General features: G+C 39.3%; 1 protein-coding gene and 1 pseudogene across 8 annotated transcripts in view; one reads left to right on the top strand and one right to left on the bottom strand.

The window, feature by feature from the left end:
* Positions 1–4,998: 4,998 nt before the first annotated feature.
* LOC5564071 lies at positions 4,999–5,692 on the bottom strand (annotated as a pseudogene).
* A 3,945-nt stretch (positions 5,693–9,637) lies between these two features.
* The window catches only part of LOC5576397 (E3 ubiquitin-protein ligase RNF19B), a 224,454-nt gene continuing 208,696 nt past the window's right edge, over positions 9,638–25,395 (top strand). For 5 of the 8 annotated variants that reach the window (XM_021837828.1, XM_021837827.1, XM_021837832.1 and 2 more), the window contains exon 1: positions 9,638–10,484. The gene's annotated coding sequence lies outside the window, so the exon portion shown is untranslated. The remainder of the gene's footprint in view (positions 10,485–25,395) is intronic. The other 3 variants (XM_021837829.1, XM_021837831.1, XM_021837830.1) reach the window with 3 other exon arrangements.

Raw genomic sequence — 25,395 nt, 5'->3', positions numbered from 1 at the left:
TTTTAAGAGTTTTTCTCATAGATATCTCCGAAAGAGCTTCAGGGGATATCCCTGGATGCATTTAATATGAAGTTTTCTTAAAAATCTTCGGTACAAGTATCCTTAGTCTTCAAGAAAAACATAGCAGAGGCCCTGAAACGTTATCAAGTGTAATGTCAAAAGTGATATCTTAAGGAGATTTGAAGAAAAAAAGTTTAACGAAGTTAAGAAAAAAATGTTGAAAAAAATCATTCATTCATGAAAAACATTAGAAGTACTGATAAAACAATCTTTAGAAGAAACCATGGGCTAAATTATACTTTTTTTGTTTCAATGTGTCATTAGTGGAACTCTAATATTCCGAACACTTAAGGCCAACAGTGACTTCAAATGCATCTGATAAGCATCAATTAGCAGATATTTATAAACATTTTAATTTCTTAGCAAACTCTAACTGTTAGCTGTTGGGTGTGACAATAAAGAAATTCATTTATTTTATTTAATAGTATGGAACAACATTTTGATTCAAATTCCGAACACTATGTTCCTTCGGTCTCATATTACGAACACCTTGATACAAATTCCGAACAGCACGAATAAATCGTATTCAAATAAATAATATTGAAAATAATTTTGTCTAAGCTAGTTTTACTGACCTTGAACTAGTAATCATTGCAACTCTCAAAATATGAAATAGATTACAAGACATTAGAATTGAATTGCAATTGGCTTGTTTAGGGGTATCCAGTATTCTACATATTCTGATTCTACGTTAAAAATAAAGCCAGAATCCAAAATTTCATAATTTTACGCGCCCTGGAACGATTTTTAAAACACATTTGAAGTTAGTATGGAAATCACTTTTAAGTCGACAAATTTTACTACGATACGAGCTGTCATTATGTTAATTGAAATGCCATTGAGTCTACAGACTGAAATCTTCATAAATCATTTATAATGTCAAAATTAAGATAATGAAATGCAATAGAATTGTGTTATACTTAGAAGAATGTGCTCTTTCGATCAGCTATGTAAAACTGTAATTTTTCCTTCGCTAAACAACCCAATTGACAGCCATTTGGGTTTATTCTACGACTGGCGTGAGGTGACAATTGTCGGTGTCGTATAGCGAGGTGACAATTGTCGACTCGAGTGAAGTGACTCGCCGTGTAAATCAAATGGAGAGTCACTTCACTCGAGTCGACAATTGTCACCTCGCTATACGACACCGACAATTGTCACCTCACGCCAGTCGTAGAATAAACCCAATTGTCTGGTAGTTTAATAATATATTTCAGCGAAACAATTTAACCAAATCGCCATACAAAAACAGTTTTCAGAACATGAGTCTGCTCGGAATTTGAGACAAAATGGTAAAAACGAATACTTAAAAAAAACTTGCTAAAACTCATGAATTAATGCCTTGTGTGTTTAAACTAATACATTTGATGGAATACTTTGAGAGTTTTATGGAAGAATTCCCTGAAGAGTGCTAAATACTCGGAGGAATAACTGAAAAATAGATATTGAAGAAATTCAGAAAGACTATGCTGAGGGTCTTGGAAACCCATCGGTCAAGAATCCTTTCGGGTTGGACATTATTTTTTTATTGGTTTCGTGTTTGTCACACAAAAAAACAATTTCAAAAAGGCAATTGGCTAAGAAAACCCTTATTTAACTATGGAAGTGTTCACAAGAACATTAAGCTGAGAAGCAGACTCTGTTAAAGCTAAGAAATAGCGCCAGAAAGAAGAACAATAAATCAAGAAAAATATATTTACAGGTATTGCAAGAAATACGCAAGCATACTAGTATCGGGTTCCATGGAGGAATATTTAATAACAAATATCTTGGAGAATGTCTGGAGAAATTCGGTAGAAATACCTACTGGGAGAAATCTAATTGAAATGAATTGAAATCGAATTGAAAATGAAAATCCGAATTTAGTATCATGTCATTTAATTCCTCTATTTTGTATCCTTTTAAAGATACGCGTATTTTGACCTCAACTGTAAGGTCGTCTTCAGTGGCGTGTGCTAGACTCGACTGACTTCGGGTTTTTATTAATTTATAGGTATTCCACTAAACAGCACGAAGATTTATTGTCATAATAGAAATAAATTATTTACAATCTTTTTTGTTCCGTTTTTTTCTAATTGTGTAAGGGTAGGTGGGGCATAGCGAGCACATCAAACATTTAGCCACGAATAGCAGTTAAGCGAGCTTTACTATTAATATATTTTTTATCGTAAGCTTTTTGTACGATATTCAATTATTGAATCATGTTTTTTTAAGCAAAACATTTCTTAAATTCTTATTTTCAAGGTGATTAGTTGCAACAAGCTCTGGTTTTCCCAAGATATCATTTAGGAAAATATGCAAAACACCCTCCAGAGACATTTCCTGGGTATGTCGATGATGTCTTAAAAATTGTATCCCATTTTAAAGGAACACTTAAAATAATCCAAACGTCATTGTTACGTGAAAACATACGTGGTTTTTTCCATCGCACTTTCCACGTAGCTCTTACGTGAATCATATGTAGCCCAGATTGAACGCATGAACTTTTGAACTATGTCCATTCCACCGGCGCTACACGTAAGAGCTACGTGGATTTTCCGGTAGCCTTTACAAAGCGTTTCAATAGGATCCAGATGGGTTTTAGATTAAATTTAACTGTAATAAAGACCAACCTTATTTCTAATAGGTTTTGGAAGAAAACTAATTCTCAATTGAAAAATATAAACTAACTTAAAAGACTGTGATGTTATTATATTCAATCTGAGCATTTTGAATCCTGTTTCCCAATTTTTGTGAGTTTGGTCTGTCTTGTTGTAGCCTTCGCGTGCTATTGATAGAGGTTATAAATCAGGTATAAAATATGAAGTAATGCAGGGATTCTTCGGTATTCAAGCATATTTACCTTGAAATCCATTTTACAAAGGGTTTAAGTTTAGCAGCTTCTGAAGTACTTCAAAAATCAAGCGGGCGCCATCCTAGGATTTGAGCTCAACACCGAATGTACGTACAATATGCAGATGGCAAAATGAACTTAGGCACCTACGTGAATTTCACATAAGTGCGATAGGTAACCTCAGTAACAATTACCGAGTCACTATTTGGTGGTTATGAATGGCTTAGTGATCTTTATCTTGGTCAGGTGAAGTGGAGGTAAAATGAATTTGGAATGATCTACGTGATTTTTTTGACGTTTGGATTATTTTGAGTGAAAGGCTTTTTTCCTTATGATCGATGTTGATGTTTTTTTTTTACATCTGACATTGATGACCATTGGCACTTTCAGATCATTTGACAATCCTTCGTAATACTGCAAGGTGGTCCCGGAGGGGAAGTCAGGTAAAAAGGATCCTAGGAGAGTTTTTTAGTGGGTACGCACACAAGTGAATCCCATACATCGCCAACCAAATCTGTACACTGGCATGTGCATGGACAAAACACATAACAGGCCAGTCTTTAGAAGAGTTTTAAACTCATAGATGCATGCAAAAAAAGATCATTTGTAAAGCATTCTTGTTTTCACATTGAAAAAATAAAAGTTTTTATTTTTGCTGTGGTTTACACATTTAAAACAAAAAATATATATCTTTTCTACTGAAGTAAAAAACGCTTTGAAATTTATCGTTAGATTTTTTTATATTAGTGTTTCATATCCAAACTACCTATCTTTGAAAATAATAGTTTTGTCATCTAAATTTGTACTGTTCATTAATCATTTAGGTAGGTTCGGTGATCCCTTAGTAGACAGTCCCCTATAGTCGCACTAGTGGCTTATCACGGCCGTTAGGCTATGAATCGTCGCAAAATATTTTTTGACATGAAGGTCAGCAGCTATTTATGTAAGTACCATTGATACACTGCGCGATTTTGTTCAACAAATTATCGAAATGAATAGTTTTGCTTAAAATTTAAAACCCCTTGCGCCTACAGTAAACGTATTGTTCCTACAGTAGCACTACTGAAAGAAACTATTTTATATTTAACAAAATAATTGACGCATTAATATTTTTTACATCGAGCGAAAGCTTCTGATCCACGCTTTGAAGGAAAAATATAAAAGTTTAGTAAAAATACGGTTTTGATTTGAATTTTGCCCACGCCATGAAGCTAGTGCTACTATAGGAACAGAAATTAGAAATAGTGCTACTATAGGCACATGTGTTCCTATAGTGGCACAAGCGATAATAAATACAAAAATATGGGTTTTCGTAGGTTTCTTTTTTTTTTCAAAGCCAAGATAAAAAGCTTTCAGGTGATGTAAAAGTTATGTCGCTAGCTTTATTTTTCGATTTTATATGAATATTTGTTTTTAGCTATGCGGCTATTGGTACATCAACCCTATGTGTTTGAAAAAATCTTGAATCTGGTTTTTTTTTTTTTTTTGAATCTGGAACTATTAGGGAATTTCATTTCTGTAAATGAATAGACACCCTGCATGATATTTTAGGAATCCTACGCCTTGTAATGCAAATCACAAATGGTCAAATAATTTTCCAATAAATTTCAAAAAATTTAGTTAGGATGCCGGTACCAATAGTGGATCACCCAAGTACAAAAATTCATAACATAAGAACATCCTATAAAGATGTTTTGGCGTCAATCAAAAGATTTCAACCTCTACGTTTTCCATAGTCTAATCACAATCATTTGTACCGCCACTTTTTTTTGAAAATTATTTATAAAAAAATCTTAAATATTCAGGAATTCCTAGTTAATTTTTTTCAATAATATTGAGGTGTTTTTTTTATGTTCTTGTACCACTGGATTCGAACTCCAGAGATGTGTAACACTGTACGTATCTATTGAGGTGAAGATGAATCGAAGCCAAACTTCAAATTTCCAAGAGCACGGATCTGGAGAATCAAGCTTCACTAGCTGGTGGGGACCAATCGATTAGGTTTTCAGCTCGAACGGATGTTTGGTTCTCCAGATCCGTGTTCTTGAAAATTTGAACTTAGGTTTCGATTCATCTTCACCTTAATATGAAAAAAATCTGAACCGTCAACCACAATGAACTATCTAGGATTCTTGGGAATGAATGACATGGCGGACAACAGACGTAAGCCGCAAATGCAATGTTCAACTCAGCACCCTCACCGTCTTTTTAGCAGCCTCTTCGAGTTCGTGAACCGATTCGATCATCAGTCCGGATTCCTCCAGTATCTTCTTAGCGGCATCGACATTCGTGCCCTTGAGCCTCACAACGAGCGGCACTTTCAGTCCAATGGTTTTGGTAGCATTAACGATTCCGTCTGCGATAGTGGTAAAATTAACGATTTCTCCAAAGATGTTAACCAGGATGGCCTTCACGTTTGGGTCCGATGTGAGAATTTGTAAAGTTTTGAGCACCTGTTTTTCCTTCACATTGCATTGCCGCCCTCGTCCAGGAAGTTGACTGGAATTTCGTCGTTCAGTTTGATAATGTCCATATATGGTGGCCATGGCCAAACGGCACCGTTCACCAGACAACCGATGTTACCCTCCATTGCGATGTAGTTCAGATTGTACTTATGTATTTCGATCTCCTTCGGATCGGTATCCTCGTGAACGTCCATCGCGAAGATATCCTTCTGTCCGAACTGAGCATTGTCGTCAAAGTTCAACTTGGCATCCACGGAGATCACTTGGCCAGGGGATTGATTTCGATCTGGGCGGCTTCTACCTTGACGAACAGATAATAACAGATAATCTGCATAAGTTACAATTACTCAAAAATGCTTAAAAGTATCCAAAAATCGTAAAAAGTAGAAAAACATATTTTCAACAGAGTGCTATTTGAAATGACCCATGGGGATGTCGCACTACCGACGACCAACAAAAATCAGCCCATGCACTGTGGTCCATTAATTACGTAAGGGTTTATGGGGGGTGGGGGGGTTGAAGATTTCTTAAGCGCCATACAAATTATTTTTGGTTTTCATACAAAAAATCTTACCATGGGGGGAGGGGGGGTTGAAAAACCGCTAAAATTGTCTTACGTAATTAATGGACAACCCCTGTATGTGGTGTACCGGATGTACAAACCTTTCCCTTTACTTTAGAAATTACCACTTACCACTTACTTCGCGGAGGTATTCATGATTGTGTATTGTCGGCGCGGTAAAAAGTTAGAAACTGTTTCTTGCCGAAGTTAGATTTTTCTCTGAATCTGTGCTAGATACCCAACTTCGGAAGTGGTGCATTCGATTCGCATCCGGAAGCGCTCTAATGCGACCTACTTCCGAAGTAGGGTATCTTGTATAGATACCGAGAAAAATCCATTTTCGACTAATTGCATTATCTAATAATAAATTCACAGAATTTACAATATCATTGGACAAAATGGCAATTATTGCCTTTAATTTACTTACCTGTATCGTTATGTTTGTTGTATAAGACCTCTGGTGGGTGTCCAGCTTATCCGATTCACTTGAAATCCTTCTCCTCTCAATTCCATGCAGGGGGGAACGTGTCTCTGGAGCCGGCCTTCTGATACATGATCATGTAAAACTGATGGACGTGATTTGGGGATACGGATGTTTTCTTCGATACGTTGGAACTTCATTCCATATTGTCCATCCTGCTGAAAGTGGCATCCGAAAGATTCTCTTGCTTACCGGGCGAATGCATGGAAGATGATCGATGTGAAGGGACGGGATTTTGTCCAAATTTCCACCTGTGCGGAAGTAGACGCATCCTATAAAATTAAAACAAATTAATAGTTTTCTTTATATAAATCTTATTTGAAAAGTATTTCTCTAATAACACTAGTTAAAACTTACGAAAAACTCGCAACGAAAATCGATCCGAAACGTACTGCGACTGCAAACGCCATGTTGCTCAAAACAAACTATGACAGTGTTGCTAGATTTATTATAACATCGCTACGAATGCGTTATGGCATTCATTCTTGTAATATTACACATATTCATGAGAACCACTTGGTTGCAGCTATTTCTGTGTAATATTCTATGTTTTGGAGATGTAAATATTACACAATTCCGACGTAGACCAAAAGTGGAATGCTGTTCCAGTGTAATTTAAGGTCTATGTAATATGGCATCAAAGACCATGTCATTTCGCATCTGATATTTGCGTTTACATCTTGTTTTTAGTACATCGGTCAAATTACATCGATGCATATTACATAATTTTTTGCTGTGCTATTAAACGTACGGACTGTCATAATTAATTTAAGGGCTGATAACTTTTGACCAGGTTTAACTATAGAGACAATCCAAGGTAGAGGAAAACTGATCGGGATTAGACTGCATCTATGGCTAATAAGCAGCGCATGGTTAAGCAGTTTTCGATGTCCTTGTCGTGTTTTTCAGTGACATGTTCTCAATATGTTGACATGCTTCAATATGTCGCTTAAATAGGCTTGTAGCAATATTCTATACATTCATTTTGTTCAAAATTATCACTTTTCGTTTTGAACGGCATGCTAAAACATGATTGGATACCGATGCACTAGTTGTAATAATAAAACAATCAGTATTGAGTCCGTCCGTAGATCCTATTTGTCTCAATATGCTATTTTAAATTGCTCGATTATCAACCTGAAAATGAAGGAAAAGCGTGAATAATGAAGAATACATAAATAAATACTTCTCTGATTATGTATGCCGGAAAATAAAAGTGAACATTTTTGACAAACAAATTCGTTGTCAACATTGAAAGTTAACCACAAAGCTTGCTTTGATTGAGCTATAAAAAATATAGTGTAGGCAAGCAATGTTAGAAGGGGGTGATTCAAAATTTATAGCACGCTAGCGTAAAAAGCTGGATAGCGTTTTCGGGTTAATTTTTGAGCGTGTATAATAAAATCGCTCACCAATAATGACAATTTGTGAAACTGTGGAATAAAGGTTGTGTATAGTAATTTGCATATGTGCAAGTGTGTTGCACGTATGTAAGAACAAACAATTTGGCGAAAGGGTGTTTTATATTGCTACTATTTCCGCTAGTTTGACACCTATACTGTTGAACTGTATCGATACATTGTAATAAATTGTCATTATTTGGTATGGATTTACCAAAATGTTTTGTTTGGTCTATACGCTTCCGATCGCAAAACGCAACATACTGTTAGCCATCTATACTTTGGTAGCGCAACTAGTCAGATGATGAGAGATTTGATTTTTCACGCATCCATCACATGCCGCTGTGGGGAAAAATGTTTTATTTTCCTGATATAAGACGGTTCACAGTGAAACAGTTGGGCGGAAAAGGTAGGAATATCCATTCTCTATGTTCTACATACGTTTGTTTTTTATATTATTCCACTACTTTCATAAAAAATGAGATCCGGCTGGTAGGAGCACTAGTTTGAGGTTGGAAAACTAGAATATGTGAGGTTAGTTTTATTGGAACTTTCGCCTGAGCGATTTTTGCACTTGAATAGAACACGTTTCGAAACATTGTCCGCTGCCTCTAAAAATACCATTGGGAAGAGAAATGAATTCTCTACCATTGTATTTCATTCAATTTTATACATTACATCACTTAGACGGTGAAAAAAAAGTATTTTGTTCCGAATGTTTTGAAACCATGAATGGGTTTGACATTGCTCTCGTCAACCATCATCATGACGACAGCAGCACACCCCACCGGACGAATTGTCGTCTTGGGAGTGAATAGCTTTAAGGGTGTTATTGTTCAACATAAACACAACTGTTTGGAATGGATTTACCGTTTCAGTTAGAAGAATCTTATTGTTTGGAGAATTAGGCAAACTGTATTTTTCTATGTGGGTTGTTTCGATAAATGTGTATTTTGAGCGTTAGAAACACTTATCACAGGTTGAATTATGTTTAGAGAAACATTCTTTTATAAACATTACATCAGACCAGCCCTCAACTTCCAAAAGTGAAACCGGCAGCTGAGTGTCAACAACAGCTGTTTTGGAAATCTGACTCGACGCCCTCTGCTGTCCTTGTTGCTCTACTTGAAAGAGTAGGACTTCTTGTTTGCGCGCGAAAATCTTCTCGCTCGTTGTTGCTGCCAAATCTGAAAGCGACCGAAGTTCATAAGAGAAATGAAATATCACCGAATGTTCGCCGAAGTGCGGCGTCGGCATTCTACCGAAGTGCTACGCCAACAAATGCAATCCTTATGCGTCGGCGAAGCACCAAATTAGAATGCCGAAGCCGAACTTCGCCGAAGTTTTGACTGCCGAACTTCTAATTGTCACTCGAATTGTCAATAGTCAAAAATGTCATATACGACTTTTTAAAATTGACCTCCAGAATTATTTGTTCCGTGCAGGCGGTGTTATCTCTGAGTTTGACAGATTGCATTACACCGCCGCATATGAAAACAAAACCGCTGCTGCTTGATGTACGCGATCTCACCCACACACAGAGATTTCTCCCGCACAACATATTTGAAGGGGCGTCGCAACGAGTCGGGAAGTAATTTGTAATTGAATATTAAATTATTAACATTAATAAGAATTTCTCTGCAAATGCATCTGATGTTTGAAAAAGTAGCTAGAATGGTATGGGTACCATGCAGAATACTTTTTCTAGCAGATCTCAACAATTTAAAATGATTCCGTAACAGCACAACCGACTTAAACGACTCGAAAGAACAGAAAAAGAGAATTTTGATAGCAGATTAAGAACTTGTAATTCCTTCGATCGTCGTACCCCTTCCCATAGCGATTATGACGACGTTCAGTTTGCGTGTCTCTCCTCGCCGACCGCTCCGTGAAGTGAATCGTAGTGCGGCCATCATCATCCATCCATCCAAGTAGGCATCGGCCATTCGATTCGTTTCAGTTTAGTGTGTCTGTGCGCGAAAAGACGTCGTGTCGGATTTGTGTTGATTCGCGAGGCCGTCGTCGTTCATCATCATTTTGGAGTGGCTGGCAAGCAATCCCATCAGCAATCCACATTCAAAAGTGTTCAGTGCAGTTGTTCGGTCGGATCTCTCGGTAGGTTTTCAACCAGCAAGTTGGCTGGCAGTGCGAATAAAAAGTGTGTGCGTATTTTCCTCGCGGTTCGCGTGTGCCGTCTCGTGAAGTGCTCTTTAGTGGTGGGAATAGTGGTCAATCCGGATTCGAGGGAAACCGGACCGGACTGGAATCGAATTGTGAGATTTTGCATTTTTTTTCGGGAAGGTGAAGGAAATTTGTCCAAAAAGATTGGCCGCTGTCAAAAGTGTGCAAAGTTCCAGCTGGATGTGGTTGCTGCGATTGAAGGAAATTATTGTGCTTTTCTAGACAGGACAGGTAGTCGAAGTCTTAAAAGTGTGCTAAGAGAGGAGGATTCGCCTTGTAAGAGTTGGTAAATAGAAGATAGCCTTGGGGGAAGGAAGTGCACAGAGATCAAGGTCTCAACAGTCGTGATTCCCTATCCGAAGTGTGACCGTGAGCTGACAAAACGGGTGAAAACCCAAAATATTTGGATATCTAGTGTTGTTTACGACGGCGCAGCGATGCAAACTTCCGGTGGAATAAGTGGCCGATCGAGAGAACTCGGAATATTCACATAAACCATCAGGTAAGATTCCTACGCATACGACGTTTCTGCGGAACGAAGATAATAACGAGGGTTCAGCGGAGAAACCAGTTGACAAACATATGCAATTCTGGGTGAAGAAGGGAACGGCGGGGCCAAGATGGAGAAAATTGAATGTTCATGACTCAAACCAGTCGTCGGACTCAGAACAGAACAGAACCCCGGAGAAGACACGACTGAAGGGGATTCCGCAGCAGTTAGGGTGTCCCAAAATTTCACTTTGTCAGAAAACTCCAAAAGGTAGTTCCCCCCATCAAAGTTTGATCTTTAAATCCTTATGTTACTTTTATGGGGGAACTTTGAGGAATTACGTTTTAAAGTTGCCCATTGAGCTTTTAAGAAAATGTTATTTTTTTGACTAACAAAAAAAAAAAAAAAATACCGAGCTTGTAAGAAAAAATTTGGTTAAAGACAGCATATCCCTAAATTTATGCGTTTTTCGGTTACCAAGGTATACTGCGGATGGCAGAAATTATCTTGTTATCTTTCATTGAATATCATACAAATGTAATCCAATTTTTGGCATACGCTCCAATATACAAAAAAAAAAAAAATCCAGTGGTTATATTCGGCATATTATTTTCGTCAAGGCAGGAGGAATGCTTATTTGAACAAATCGCGAAATTTACAAAGGATTTCTTGGCGAAACAGTTCATTCATCTGGGAGGAATTTCTGGTGGACTTAGGAATTCTTGGCGTCTTGCGTAGTCATCTCTGGGTAGTGACACTCCTGGTGGATCTTATCGTATAATTTACGAAAAAATTGCGATTTAGGAGACGGACGGATTCTCTGGGGAAGTCTTAAGGGTTTCCTTTCCCATAAACTCCTGATAAAAGTTTTGGAGGATCCCCTATAGGAACTTATGAAACAACTCCTTAAGAAATTTGTGGAGGAACTCTCGGGGGGATTCCTGGTGAATTTCAGAGGGCATTCCTGGCTGGATTTCTGGAAAAACTCCGGTAGAATTCTTGGAGCAAATCGCGGGGAAATTCCTGAAGGAACTTCGATAAAATTCCTGGAGGAATTTCTAATAGAACTCCAAAGAATTTTCAAAGAATTACAAAGGAACTCTGAAGAATTCATAGAGAAATCCCGAAAAAAATCCAGGAGGAAGTAAAGAGGAAATCCGAAAGAATTACCGGTGAAGCTCCAAAAAAACTCCTAGAGGAAATCTGAAGCAATTCCCGGAGGAAGTGCGAATAACTTCCATGAAGAGTTTCAAAGGAATTCCATGAGAAACTCTGAAGATATTCTTGGGAGATCTCTAAAGGAATTCCCGCAGAGCAACTGCGGATTTTTTAGAGAAACTCCGAAGAAATTCCTGAAGGAACTCTGAAGAAAATCCTGGAGAATCTCAGGAGGAATTCCTGGAGGATCTCCGAGAAATTTCTGGAGGGAATCCGAGGAATAAAATAATACCTAGAGAATTCATGGAGGAAGCCCGAAGGAATATTCGGTAAAGCTCCGAGGGAATGTCGTAGTAACTACGGTAGATTCTCGGAAGAACTCTGATAGAATTTCTAATGGAGCTCCAAAAGAATTCCCGGAAAAAAATATAAAGGAATTACTGAAGGAAATCCGGAGGGATTTCAAGACGAACTCTGGAGGAATTCCTGGAGAAGCTGCAAAATTAATCCTTGAGGAACTCTGAAAAAATTTTTTGGATGAAATCTACGGAGCAAATCCTGGTGCAAATCCGCAGATAAATCCCTGGACGAAATCTCCGGATAAATTCGTTGAAAAAATCCTTGAAGGACTGTCTGGAGAAAGTACTCGGAGGATTATTTTAATGAAATCTCCGGTGGAATTCCTGGACGAAATCTCCGGAAGAAACTCGGGACGAAATCTCCAGAGGAAGTCGTGCACGATATCCTCGGAGGAATATCGTCCAGGAATATCCCCTGAGGAATTCCTGGAGAAAATCTCAGGAGGAATTCTTGAAAAAAAAATCTATGTAGAAATTTCTGGAGAAAACCCTGTAGAAGTCCTGTTCACTACCGGAGCAAAATTGCCCCATTGTCCCCTACAGTAGCAGTCAATCTATCCGAAGCCAGCAGCAGTGCGTGGTCACTCAAATCCCTGGATTAATTCCTGGAGCAAATTTCCAGAGGGAAACTACTAGAGGAGTTCCTGGGAGAAATCCCCGGATAAATTCCTGGACAAAATCCACGGACGAAATTCTCGGAGAAATTCCTTGAGCAAATCCTTGAAGAAATTCCTGGAGGATATCTTCGGATAAATTCACTGGAAAAACATCGGATGAATTTTTGGAGAAAATACCCGAATGAATTTCTTTATGAAATCCCTGGAGGAATTGCTATTGGAAATTCTCAGAGGATTCCTGGAGAAAATACCTAAACGAAATTCCCGAAGGAATTGCTCCTGGAAGTAATCTCATTCCTATATGAAATCTCCGGATGAATTCTCTGAAAAATTCCTCGAAGGAATTTCTGTAGAAAATTCCCTGAAGAATTTCTAAATGAAATCCCAGGAATGATTTCTGAATAAAAAATCCCAGAAGGACTGCTGAAAAAAACCCTTGGAGGAGTGTTTAGGTGATATCCCTGAAGAAATCCTCAAAGAAATTCCTGTAGAAAACCCTCGGAAGAATTATTGGAAAAAAAAAAATTCTCTAGAAAATCCTTGGAGGAAGTCTCAGGATTAACTCCTGGAGCAAATCACCAGAAGAGTTTCTGGAGGAAATCCTCGAAGGAAATCCTGGATGAAATCCCCGAAGAAACTGCTATTGAAAATCTCTTGAGGATCTCTGGAAGAATCCTTAAAATCTCCGGTGAAATCCCTGGAGCAAAATCACTTAAAAAATCTGGTGCGAATTCCCAGAGAAATTGCTGGTGGAAATCTCTAAATATATTTCTTGAAAGAAAAAAAAACGAAGGAATTTCTAAAGAAAATACCCGGAGGAACTCTCGAAAATGCCAGAAAAATTCCTGGACGAAAACCTCGGAGGAAATGTTGGAGAAAATCCCTAGAGGAGGAGGCTTCCTATTCTAATTGATAGTTAGGAAAGGAATGATAATTTTACATCATACCCTTTATTTGTTTTGTTTTCCATCGGTTTTGTTAAAAACAAAATACTCGCAATTTTTTTAAGTATTCAACACCGGACTGGAATCTTAACTTCCTTTCACAATTATTTGTCCATTGCTGAACGCGTCAAATAAAACTGATGTTCCCTTCATTTAGAGTCGTAATATTTGCCTCATCAATGTGAGCATTCCGATAAATGTCCTAGTATCATTGTTCCCTTCATTTATCTTCCTTTTGCTACGTTTTCACTGGGACAAAGACTGCTTCTCAGCTTAAGGCCTGTACTCGAAAAAATTGCACCAAACAAAAGTATTCGCCAAAAATTTATTTCAGGTCGAATTTTCTTTGAAACTTTCAGGGAATGAACTTATACACATGGATTATGTTTCGGCATATTTTTTTATTCAATGTCGTTTCCTTCGCTGGAAGCCCGCACCTTTCCCTTAAGACCCCTCATCGCATTTTGTGCAATGTGGAGCCTAGCTTTCATTCATGCTTTCTTCAATTCCAGCTCGTTTTTATACACCTTGGACGATTTTCAAACTTTGGCCTCCGTGAGACCGCAGGAAGGGCAACAGATGCTTCTGGAGGCATTCGGTGCGGTAAATTTCGTTGTTGATGGTACCCGTTGCAATGTACGGTTTACTCAGTTAACCGCATTGGCAAATGGCCTGCCAGCGCAAGTATTTTTTGGCGAATTTGTCCATTTTTCTCTTCCTTATGTCTTTCTGAACATCAAACCGTAATTTGGCAACGTAGAACTGCAGCCCTGGTATCTGCTTTGCGTCTGCCTTGATGTAGGTTTCGTCATCCATAACCACACATTTAGTTTTCGTTAACCACTCTCGATACAGATTACTTGCGCGGAATTTGGCCGCCGTGTTTCATTGATCACGCCGGTTCGGTACCTTCCGAACCTTGAATACACGAAGCCCAGCTCGTTTTTGCTAAACGAACCAGGCGGAACACTCGGCCTTCAGAGCCGCGTCGCGAATCGAGAGGTTCGGATTACGCTTGAAATAATCCAACACCTTCCGGGCCTTCACAGAGTCAGCTGTCTTCGATTTTCTTCCACTTCTAGCGCGCCGCTCGTTCGTCTGAAACTCCTTCAACGATTTTACCACCCGAGAGACAGCTGTATGGGTGATTCCCAGTTGTCTTCCGATCCATCTCAGCTCGCAGTCAGATTTTGCATGCCAACGCGCAAAATTCTTCGGTGATTTTCTTCTTGTTTCGATCCCATCTCAAAAATCACTGAACCGTTTGTTATGAAGTTTTGCACATGTAAACAATACACTCAGATTTTCATCAATTTTTACTCACGGACACAAAAGTTACATACGGATAAAAATGGTACATTTTTTCGAGTACAGGCCTTAGTGTTCAATGCGCACTTCCTGCTTCCATAGTTGTTAACTGAGAGCTTTCTTTGCCAAAGTTATTTTCGAATTCGTATATCGTGTGGCAGGTACTCTACCCAGAAAATCAAGGAAATTTCCATCACGAAAAGATCCTGGACCGTTCTGGAATCGAGCCCAGTCACCTTCAGCGTGGCTTTGTTTTGTAGACGCGGACTCTAACCACTCGGCTAAGGAAGGCCCCCATTTATCTCCCTGTATTGCCTTTGATTTTGAAATCCCTTCATTCTGGTACTGTTTTTTCATATTTTATAAATTCTGTTTATGTTTTTATAGTGGTTAAGCTACTCATTATAAAACATATAACACACATATCACCCGGTTTACGAGAGTTCTGAAAAGTCTTATAAACCTTCTACTTCTAATTTTGTCGGAACAAGTAGGCGTCCAGTCCGGCGCCAACAGTAGTCTAAGTTTTCTTATGCTAATACAATTTTTCACTTCCCTAATAACCGTCGAACAGTGTAGTTTGATTGACGGCTACATCCAAAAGGTTATGGGCCCAGCAGGAGAAAATTCAAGATTTTTACAAGAAAAATCCAAGATGTCCACCGAAAATGGAGCAGGTGATCCTCAAGCCATCTTTTCATAAGGAAAGAGTTTGCTAGTGTTAGGTTTGATACTTATTTTTGATTATTTAAAATAAAAATGTATTAAAAACTAATCGAGCTCAAAAACCCAGTATGTTAATTTGATGTGCAAAACATACAGTCAATGTTTTTTGCCATATACATAGTTTGGATCCTGAGGGATCTGCAAGAAAAAATATCATGATCATATCGGTATCATGAATTTTTATTTGTGAATATTAATTACGAAAATTGGACTTTTTCAAAATCTCAATAGGGCTACCTCTCAACGTCAATTCGTAGAGTTTTTTTTTTAAGGCACTCCGTGCTTGTGGCCACTACTATGCCGGAATCCTTTTATCTGTATCTTCCTTACCGATACAGTTCTATTTTTAACTAATCAATATTTACATCTGCTTTCACTCTCTTCTGCTCTTTTGCTCTCACACCGAGCAGGTAGGAGAGTGCTCTGCTGTTGGTCCAATCGATTTCCATAAGCCATAGTCCATTACTCTCGCGGTGGTTCGTTTTGCCGTGTTCTTGAGTCTTTTGAAGCTAGCTGCCTGCGAAGTGGGTCAGTTTGTCTCAGTCACCATCTGATACTGACGGAGGATGGATGTGCTCCCCTAACCTAAGCACGGTCCTCCGTGCGGCGTCTTATGGTGGCTGGACGGGTTATTTTTTTTGGAGGGGCTAGGAATTGAATCCATGACCTTCCGCTTATGAAGCGAAAGCGTAACCTCAAGGCTACGGACCCCCCTAATTCGTAGAGTTCCCCCCATACAAAAGATTGTTTGTAACATCCTGAGCTATCGTTTAGAGGTTGAGTCCCCAAGTTTTCCAGCCAGATGAAATCTTGGGTCACCCTATTATACGTGCTTACGAATCAATGGCGAAGAATGTGAGAAAAATGCCTGAAAATCCATCGCCAGCGCAAAATAGTTGGTTTGCTCCGTGGGATGATGGTGGGGAGCAGAGTAGTGCTCTAGAATCGAATCTATTTATAGTGAACGCGCGTCACTCTCGGGGCACACCGAATCCCGCGGATGTCACTGTCATCTTTGTCCCCAAATCTGCTGGCTGGTGGCCGCTGCTGCTAAAATGCGACTTTCTCCCCCTTGGGCAATCTTCGCCGCAAAATTGCGCTCGGGAGACCCTATATCGATTTCACAGCGACCGACGACGAAGACGACGACGACATCGGTCCAAACCGGTTCGAGGATGTATCCAAGGCTTCTAAGGTTTCCTTGATTTCCTGCGCGGATTGTTCGCCGCAAAACCTTGAGAAGAGGTGAGGTGAGATGCATTCGGGCTACGTGGCTTCGCATCTCTTGGACTGATGCAGTAGGAACGTTTCTTACTCGTTCTGTGCGTTGCACGAGGGGTATGCAACGTTTAATACACTTTGCACTTGTTACTCATTGCATTGAAGATTTTTTTATCATCCGTTAGCTTGGCTTAAGATCCTAGAAAGATGCTATAGCTACAAACTTGTCTTTGGAAACTAGAGCCGCACAGATCAATTGCGCTCTTGTCACTGTTTGAAGTAATTGCTTCAAATATTTCGCCAAGATTATCACTTAGGATTCTTTCAAATGATTTCTCTGAAGCTCTATTAATGGATTTTTATAAGAATCCTCTGAGGATTCATCTGCCAATTATCCGAAGAAATGCACTAGACAATCCTCCACGGATTCCTTCAAGAATGCCCCAGGAATGATTTCTCCAAGAACACCATCACAAGTTTCTATGTTTATCTACATCCTTCTTCTTCTTCTTCTTTCTGGCGTTATGTCCCAACTGGGACAAAGCCTGCTTCTCAGATTAGTGTTCTTATGAGCACTTCCACAGTTATTAACTGAGAGCTTTCTTTGCCGATTGACCATTTTTGCATGTGTATATCGTGTGGCAGGTACGATGATACAACACATTTTTTCTACATCCTATCTTTTCATAAAATCTTTTTTGAATTAACACCAATAATGTTTCATGGGATTACATTGTGATTATTCTATAAATTTTTCCTGCAATTTTTACGGGAATTCTGACACTAATCTCATTAGAAATGTCCAGGAATGTCTATGAGATTCGCTCCAGGAATTCCTCCAGAACTTCCTTCCAGAATTTCTATAGGGACCAGGAAAGACTCCCTTTTTTCCCCAGTTTTGTTCAACAACGGTCGTCAAAACAGCTAATCCAGAAAAACGTTTGAATGAACTGTAAGAGTCTACGAATGAAGGAAACGTTTCAATCCCTTTGTGTTCAACGGAGATGGGTCAAACCAGTTCAACGGGGTCGACACAGCAACACATTGTGTAACTTGAGCAAATAACATCTCACCCCATCAACTGCAAGTGTCGCCCCGTTGAGTTCGCCTGGCAGGTTCAACCATTGATTGATTGATCTCTAAGCCCAAGTGTTGATTGACTGCGAGCCAGCTGAGTTGTATGACCTTAGTTGGGTATTTCTGTGTATCATCTGCATCTCGACGCGTTCGAAACATTTCGCTGATAACAACACTGATTGGAATGTTTCCCGTGTCCACGATGTACTAAACAAATTCCTTTTGTTCATTTACCCACATAAAGCTACGGAAATCAGATAGGATTGCACCTTGCGATGTTCTCGTGAGCTCTCTACAACAGATTCTCACTTTGATTGGTTTGGATTGCGCGTATAAGGTGGTGGGGGTTGGCCTTTGCTGAGTTGCTCCATCATCTACCTACAACATGCACAGAAGCGATACTCGATGGCATTTTATGCAAATACGTGCTTCGATTTCCCAGTGGCGACTTATGCATATTACTTTATATTCCTCGCGAGTTGTTTTATTACGTTAGTTGTTTCCCTGTCGATTGAGTCGATGGAATCCACTCCGCAGGGCTGGTAGCAGGTCACTTTTTTTTAGTCTTGTTCAATATCGCAGCGTAATAACAATAACATTTCTGCGTGTCTCAAGGACCAAATTATGGGTCTCTAGTAAATTTAAGGTTGCTGAATATGATGCCGTTTTCAGATATATTCCATCACGTTACAATTCTGCGCTACAGGTCGCCAAAGTTGAATAAAACATCGCATTGGTTTTATTGATGTTTACATGGAATTTAAACTATGCTTTATCAAACTTTTTGATGATCTATTCTAACAAGCATGCAAAATTGGACGTAAACTATCATTTAAGGTTTAATTTAGTTCAAATTGCACTTTGAATTTGAATTGAACTAACTTTTTCAACATGCTTCTCTTATATGGCGAAATACAATACTTTTTCTAATCATCAAAAACTAACTTTCGAACATCAAATATGAACTTTGTTGATAGATGTTGTTTAATGCATGAAGTTTGGATTCTGTGTCAATTAAAGCTAATAAATTTCCGTATAAGTTGTGAAACTTGCTTGCAAATTGGCTAAAATCGTGAAATTCTGCATTTTCACCAGCCAATATCTCAAAAGCTAGACGTGCTATGATAAACGGTACGAAAACGGTAATGGATTCAGCAACTCTAAACAACAATATTTTGGTAACTACCGGAAAACTAAACATTACATATACTTTGCAATTGGATTAGATGGACAAATTGATGTGAAGTTTTGCGAAAAAGTTACACGTCTTCTCGGTGAGAATCGAACCACGATTCCCTGATCTCTAGTACTTTGATGTTTGAAAAAAGAAAAGTGTTTCGCAGTGTATTTTAATAGAAGACTCTAACATGTCTCTAGATTCGATGTAAGGTCTCAAAAGTTTCTTTTTTTACTGATATGGTTTTCAAATCCATTTTTTCCTTATATGGTTTTCTTCAGGCGTTCATTTACGATTACTCATCAGAGGTTATAGTAAGATTCTCTTCAGGAATATCTCCCAGAATTTTGTTTTTACAAAAATGACATTTCCTTGAGAAAATGACCATTAGATGAATTCTAAAGATAGGATTTTCATTAAATAAAAGTCCCGAAAAAATCTTTGGATGGATTATTATAAGGTTATTTCTGAAGTTATCTTTATAAGACTAATAGTAATCTCTATAAGACATCTAAAGCGAAATTTAATGGGAATTCCGCGAAATAAAATCATTAAGTGAACTACTGAGAAATATACGGAATATTGGAGGAAACTTTGAAAACCTGAATTGCAATCGACTCTCCACAACTCGATATTCTATAACTCGATGCATTTTTCGGTCCCTTCAAATTTCCATACATCGTGCTCTCCATAAGTCGATATTTATATAACTCGATATCTCCACTAGTCGATGTCACGTGAGAGGTAAATTGCTCTCCATAACTCGATATTTATTTTAAAATAATGCTTATTTGAGGAAACTTGACCCTTTCCATGTCTGTAGGTGAATAAATAATTGCAAGTTGTAATAAAAGTTGAAAAACATGAAAATAATGCTAGCATTTCGAAAAAAGTCTTCAAATAATAGATTGTTAAATACTATCAACAAAATAATATTGTTTTCTTACAGAAGTGATTATAAATGTATTGGAAATACAGAAATTTGTACCTTCGATTTTGTGATTTTTTGTGTCGGTATATTCCATAACTCGATAATTCTATTAGTCGATGGTCCCTTGAATATCGAGTTATGGAGAGTCGACTGTATTTTCTAATGAAATTTCTGGAGAAAATCATTCAGTATATTTCTGGTTAAAATCTATGTGGAATCAAACTCTTATCTCTTGGCTCCTATTAGCACGGCTGTTATCGAGTATTAGATAGTCACTATTTAAATGCAAGCCTCCAAAAATCTCTGTCGCGTTAATGGATGGTCTCTTTAGTTTCTATTTTAACCAAATGTTATCTAAGGTCTCTTTTTTCCCTTTTTCTTAGCAATGAATACTGATACGATATTCTAGAGCCTCAAGTGACATCTTCACAGATTATAACATGACTGTTCTACAGTTCTACCGGATTTTATTTGAATTTCCTTGTGAAAAAGTTTCAGGAATTCTTCGAGAGTGAATTCAACGGGGGTTACTCTTAGAACATATTCAAGGACTCCTCCAGAGATCACTTCAAAAGATCCTCAAGAAATGTCTTCACCATTTCTAATAAGAATTTGTCCAGAAATTCTTTCAACGATTTAAAAAAGGAATTCTTAGAGGAATTCCTCCAGAAATTTATACAGAAAATTTGTGTGCACTCCACTGTTACTATCTCTAGCAATTTTCAAAGGGTTAACTATGAAATGTTTTTCTTCCAAAGATTTTACAACTAAAACTTCCACAGATTGTTCTAGTTGTTACACTAAGAGATTTTACAATGATCCCTACAGAAGTTCTTCCATGAAACTTTACAAATGTTTATTTCAGATCTTTTGAAGTAATTAGTTTTATAATTTTTCCAGGAAACCCTATAAGAATTCTTCAAGGAGTTCCTACGCCGATGTTTCCAGTTATTCTTTCAGCTTCAAGCTGTCACAAATCTTACGATTGGTGGAAACCGTGCCTTTGGATCCGGCCTTCTGATGCATTCCATAAAGAGTTCACCCACAGTTTTTGCCCCGGGAATTCCTGTAGGGATTATTCCAGGAAGTCTATTAGGAACTATTCCAGAAGTTCCTCAATAATTAGACCAAGAATTCCTCTTGAAGTCCTTTCAGAAGCATTTCAGTATGTTTACGACGTTCGTCAGGAAACAACTTGCGAAGCTGCGGATGCTGGAAGGTTCGTCCGTTAAAGATTACCTGAAAACCTTCTAAGAGCTGATCCGGCAACTGAAGTTGGCTGGAGCGAAGCTTGAAGAAAACGATATTGTAACCCAGCTGTTTGCTACCCTTCCCGAGTCGTTCAATTCGTTAGTTACTGCGCTGGAAATCTAGGTGAAGAAAATCTCAAGCTAGATGTTGTTCGCGAGTAACTTCTTGCCGAGGAGCTCAAGAAAATGGGGCTGGGCAGATCCCTACCGAGAAAAACCTGCGGCATTACACGGATCGAAGCAAAGGCCTGGTATGTTTACCGGAAAATGCAACCGCTGCCAGAAGAAAGAACACAAGGCTAAAGAATGTCGTGTAAATTGAAGACGGATGGGCACGCTGAAGCTAACGCTGCTTCTGGAGGTAAGGCGGTGGCTTTTAGGACCGGAAGATGCTTCCAAACGCAGGACGAGGGAGTGGTTTCCTTCAAGCCGGATTCCGGAGCATCAGACCACATAGTGAACGTGAAGCATTGTTTCAATGACCTTTCGAAGCTGAAGCAACCTGTCGTCATCAACGTGGCGAAGGACAATCAATCATTGATTTCATGGCACCTAGGCACGATCAAAGGCGTCAATAAGGAAGGTAACTATATCAGTCTGAAGGATGTCCCTTTCGTACCTGATCTTCGAGCGAACCTGCTATCTGTGAAGAAGATGGCAAAAGCGGATCTGGATGTCACATTCACGAAAAAGGAAGCAATCTTCAAGCACGGTCATGACCTGATTGCGAGATGTCCTATGCGGCGAGACTTTTACGAGCTGGATTTCCGCGTCGATACTGTGGCGGCCAACATGTGTGGAGCTGTGAACGGTAATCTGTGGCATCGTTGACTGGCTCATATGGGGATCAAGAGTATACATGCATTCGTTAAGCATGACATGGTAACAGGTATTCCCGAGGAGCCAGGTAAATTAGATTTTTGTGATGATTGTGTTCTCGCAAAGCAGTGCCGAGAAACATTCACGGGTAGTAGAGTCCGTACTGCACCTCTAGAACGAGTGCACTCCGATGAGTGCGGTCCTATCACACCAGCGACTCGGGATAGTTCTCGGTACTTCGTCACATTTATTGATGATTACACACACTTCGCAGTAGCATGGGACAGCAGAAGTCTGAGGTGTTCCTGATGTTCTGAGAGTACGAGGCCATGACTAGTGGGGCATTCGATTTCAAAGCTAACTGTTGATCAAGAGCCAGAGATATCAAGTTTGATTAGAGCAATTTTCCATTTGTCTCTGAGATGCGTGACGAAACTCCTTTGGCTGTTGCTCCGTACGAGTTTAACGATCAAAATGTGGAAAGGAGGAACTGCAGTCGCTAGCCGACAACTATGTTTGGTAACTGGTGAGATGTCCTGCGGTGTTGTTTCGCTTAAATCAAAATGGATCTTCCGAATCAAGCCGGATGTGCATGGTGAACCCGTTCGTTACAAGGCGCGCTTGGTGGCAAAGGGGTTTCAACAGAAGCCCGGAGTACACTACAACGAAACGTATTCCCCGGTAGCGAAGTTGGCCACGATATGGGCCGTTCTTGCTGTAGCAACCCACCGAAGGATGCACGTTTACCAACTCGATGTGAAGACCGCATTCCTTTACGATGAGCGTGAAGAAGGTGTCTATATGGCCATACCCGAAGGAGTCATGGCACCTCCGAACCTCGTCTGCAAACTGGAGCGATCGCTGCATGGATTTAAACAGAGCCGCTGTTGGAACAATAAGCTGAACGACTTTCTTTTGGATTTCGGCTTTACCCGTTCCCGGCAAGACTACTGTTTGTATACCACGATCGACGATCGAGGAAGAAGGGTATACATCATCATCTGCGTAGACCTGGTAAATGGGATCAAGCGTGCTCTTTCCAAGAAGCTCCAGATGACGGATTGCGGCGTTGTTAATCATTTACTTGGAATAAAGATCCAATACGATCACGATACTGGATGTTGTAAGGGGGATCCTGGAAGGGCCTCTAAGATCTAGCTTATGCGCCAGATGACATTAGTCATCTGCTAGAACTCAAGATCGGTTTTGCCCTGCTAGCCAAATTTTCCCCAACGCTTCCTATGAATCCGCCTTAATATAATTCCCAACAACCTTCCAGAAAACTCCGTTCCCAAGCAGGTAAAATATCTTCCAAAATTTCAGTAATTCAAATCTACTTATTCCTTAGTATTTCCAAAAGTTTTATTCAACATTTTATACTCGTTTATTGCAAAACCAATTTAAAGTAATTTTATTGCCTTGTTGGCGATTCCTTTAAAAAATAGAGAAATTATTTAAAAACTATTTTCATTTCTAAGCCGAGGTTTTAATTGAGTAAAACAGATTTTGCCTAACGCTATCTGTGAACGGATCCGTTTGTGGTAATAAGTTAAATCTATCTAATCTGATCTGAGTAGTGACGTCACTCTTTTGAGTTTTCATAAAATCTTGAGTACCGTAATCCGGGGTAACATTGATCAGCGGGGTAACATTGATCGGGATGACTCATCTTGTTAAACGTTCAAATAAAGATTTATTGATGAAACATTTTCGAACCATGAATGGTGCCTGTTTTTCGTATATTCATAAGCTAATGATAATTAAGGTTTTTGCCAAAATTGCGTTTAGTTCATGCGCAAATTTGTCAACTTTTTGAAACAATGGTTTCTATCATTTTCACTGACACTAACGAAAATTCATGTCTCACATGAGTTCTGCAGACGATGTGATCAAGGAAAATGCGAGTGTTACTAAAAATGGCATCGCCGAAAACGATTCCGTTGTCAAATCTTTCATAAGTTTATTCAATTAGGCAACATTAACTAATTACTATTACGAATGTAGAATTTCCTGAGGAAATTGCCTACTTTTAGGCGTATTACGCGGTTCAAGGTGTTTTTAATTTTGAAATAACTCAAAAAGTAAATGACTTGTAAGAGTTTGGTCTTCATATTCGGCTTCAGGGGCCCTGATTTTAGTAAGTAACGACATTTCCAATATTAGCGAACGTTGTTTACTTGGGTGATCAATGTTACCCCATATCAGCTGAATCAAAAAATCACTTAAAACAATTATTTAAACATAATTCAATCTTTCGAAAAACAAAATAAAGTACATAGCTAGGAGCGGTGGGTGCCAGTACTTGTTTTAAAAATATGAAACTTGTAACATTTGTATTGTGAAATGAAAAAATTAAGAAAAACTAAAAAAAATGATCAATGTTACCCCGGATTACGGTACGTGAGTTACTTCTCATTAGCTTATACCCTACTAATACAAATCGAGATCATTTCTCCAGAGATTGGTGTAAGGGTGCTCATGCTCAATAAGTTTGGCCAGGTACTTACAGTCTTGCCTCGGTGAGTTACCTGGTCTACCGGCTAGCCGACGGTCTAGTGGCCGGCAACGGCGTCGATCTTCGTTCTGCGACCGACGGGCTTCTGGATCACAATCGGCTGATGTGATGATCTTCCTAGTGGTAGTTGACGAGAGCGTAGTTGAGTTGTGGTGACGAGTGGTAGTTGACCAATGCCTCCTGAACAGGGATCGGTGCGATGCCGGCGTGGTGTTGGATGCAAAACACGACGCTAACTCTTGTGGTATCTCTCGCGTGTGGAGAGCACGAATAACACCAATGCTGTTTCTCCGATGGTGGGGTGGGAGTAGGAGACGATCGGGCTATTGTTGACCATGGACCCTTTGAACCCGGGACGTGAGTGTGGGGCGAATCTCGCTGGCTGTGGTTTTCCTTCCCCAGTCAGACCTCTCGCGTTCGTACAGAACCACGTGTAGCGATGTGGTTCACGCGAGGCCGAATCCTTCCATCCGTTGACCACGCACTCTGGGGACACCCTTAGCGGCACGAAGCCACGAGACGAAGAGTGCCTCCAGGGGATCGCCCTAGTCCGATCGAATTAGGCAACAATACTGAGAGCGTCAGGTGCAAGAGCTGCTCGTGCACTAAGCGAGGTTGTTTGGCAGCTCTCCTCCTCTCCGAAGCTCCGAGGCTAATCCACAACCCCAATGCTCCACGCGGTCAAATGCGGTGACTCACGTTACTGCTTTTCTCTTTTCAGCTAGTTTTCTTTAATCTTTTTTTAGGTTCACACTCACGTACTTTTCAATCAATAATTTTTCCGTACAACTTCACTCACGATTTTAAATGAACTGGTTTTA

This window comes from Aedes aegypti, chromosome 1 (genome assembly GCF_002204515.2).
Source record: "Aedes aegypti strain LVP_AGWG chromosome 1, AaegL5.0 Primary Assembly, whole genome shotgun sequence".
Classification (NCBI taxonomy): Eukaryota; Metazoa; Arthropoda; class Insecta; order Diptera; family Culicidae; genus Aedes; species Aedes aegypti.
The sequence above is the reverse complement of the archived record's forward strand: the minus strand, read 5'-3'. Positions and strand labels throughout refer to the sequence as shown.